Genomic DNA, 1,986 nt, shown 5'->3' with positions numbered 1-1,986 from the left:
AAAAATCATCCACTAGATCTTCAAATCTGCAGACGTGGGGAGTCAAACCGACCTTTGTGTTTATTAAGACAGCCTACAACTAGCATGCCTCCCTCCTAAGCTCCTTGTTAGCACACATGTGTGCAGAGACTGAAAAAAGGACACAGAATTCCATTCCATTATCAGCGCCATGATTGACAGCTGTGTGGACCAATGAGGCTCCTGCAGCGCTGCATGCACCGGGTTATCAGAGTAGAGGAGGAACACACTGAGACTCATTGAACCTTTCCACAACCGTGAGTGTTTGCTTCAGACCCACACATGAATCTGTGACGCTGTGGACTGGACCCACAGGAGGGAGCGAAGGTCGCTTCTGCACATGCTTTCGCTCTACCTGCGGGATATCTCAGCGCACACTGAGGCGGCTTGCTTTTTGGCGCCACATCTCACGTGAGCGAGAAACAGAGGCATGCTTCTCTTTGACACAGTCCGGGGCTGAAACCCGACTACGTGTGACGTCATCTTTCTCTGCTCGTCTGCTTTTAAACGCTTTGATAAGGAGATGAATTCATGGAGATACGCGGAGTCAGAAATCTGCAGTACGCTCTGCGTGTGCGATGTGTGCACTCCAGTATATCACACACCTTCATCCAGCCACCTGCAGGATCTGGGACAAACCGTGTGCCGAGGGGGATTTCACAAATTAAATAATGAAACGTCAAAATTTGCACAGTAAACACTTTCTGCTGCTCAGAGCGTAATTATGTACGAGATTTGTCTTAATATGTCTGCAGCAGGTTCACCCGCAGCAGCTTATTATTCAACCTGCAGAACTAATTAAGTCTGATTTGGACAAACCTGCCGAAGTGTGAAGCAGACTTCCCTGAATGTATGTAATTAGCTATTTAAACTCACATTTGCATTGAATTACCTCAGCATGCCTCCATATGTTCACAGTTCACTCACACTGATGAATAAAACAGAGCCCCAGATCTGAGTCATCATTGGCTCGCTTTCAGAGACGTGGCTGCAGCTGCCGAGGCTGGAGGAGCGACCTCGCCGAGAGAGAGAGAGAGAGAGAGAGAGAGAGAAAGTGAAGAAGAACAATGAAGAGTTGGGTTTCCTGCCGTGTGACAGCGTTAATCTGTTCTCCGGGTGAAAAAATAAAACATTATCTAAAGCTCATCGCTCAGCGGAGGAGGAGGGGGATGCGGAGGAATCCGTCATGGTGGCACCGGTGCCGAGACACTTATCGACAAACTAAAGAGTCTCATGGCGCATCATTCATCAGATCATTTAGACGCAGCGGTGGGAGGTATCGACGGAGACGGGAAAAACAACACGCCAACAATAGAGGAGGATTTTCAGAGGTGTGAGAGTGGAAGCTTTACGAGCAGAGATTTGTTATTTATACTTTCTGTAATCACTCCCAGGTCTCTGTGATTCAGACGTTTGTTTCCTCTCTGAGTCCTGAAGAGGTCTGCAAGAGGTCTGCAAGAAACCAGCTTAGTTAACTTTGAGGGAGACGATGAGGGTTGGGTTAAAGGTACTAAACCTGACCCCCATCCTCGAGGCCTAATCTGAGGAAACACTGCGCCCACCTCTGACATGCAGGTGCTAGCTAATGTCTAAGACGGTGCTTTTGCAGATCATATCCACAGACTGTATAAATAATGGACGTAGTATCCGTGACGTCACCCATCTGTTTCTGAAGAGCTGTTTTGAGGCCAATCAGCGGCGGCCATATTGCTGCTGTTGAGCGAGTGTGACATAAAGAGGCAGGCCTTTAGTGTTCCCACTATAGACTGTATATATGTAATGGACAGCGCCCCTCGTTTGGTATGTGTTTTTGATCACGCCCCTCGCCCCTGACGTAAACGGTTCGTGGTTCTAGACCAGCTCTGGAACCGGTTTTGCCGGCCAGGAGCCGGTTCACTCATGGTCGAAACACGAAAAACCGGTACTCAATCGAGAGCCGGCTCAAAACCAGGCCTGAAACTGCCTCAG

This window comes from Notolabrus celidotus, chromosome 16, assembly GCF_009762535.1.
Source record: "Notolabrus celidotus isolate fNotCel1 chromosome 16, fNotCel1.pri, whole genome shotgun sequence".
NCBI classification, from domain to species: Eukaryota; Metazoa; Chordata; class Actinopteri; order Labriformes; family Labridae; genus Notolabrus; species Notolabrus celidotus.
The sequence above is the reverse complement of the archived record's forward strand: the minus strand, read 5'-3'. Positions refer to the sequence as shown.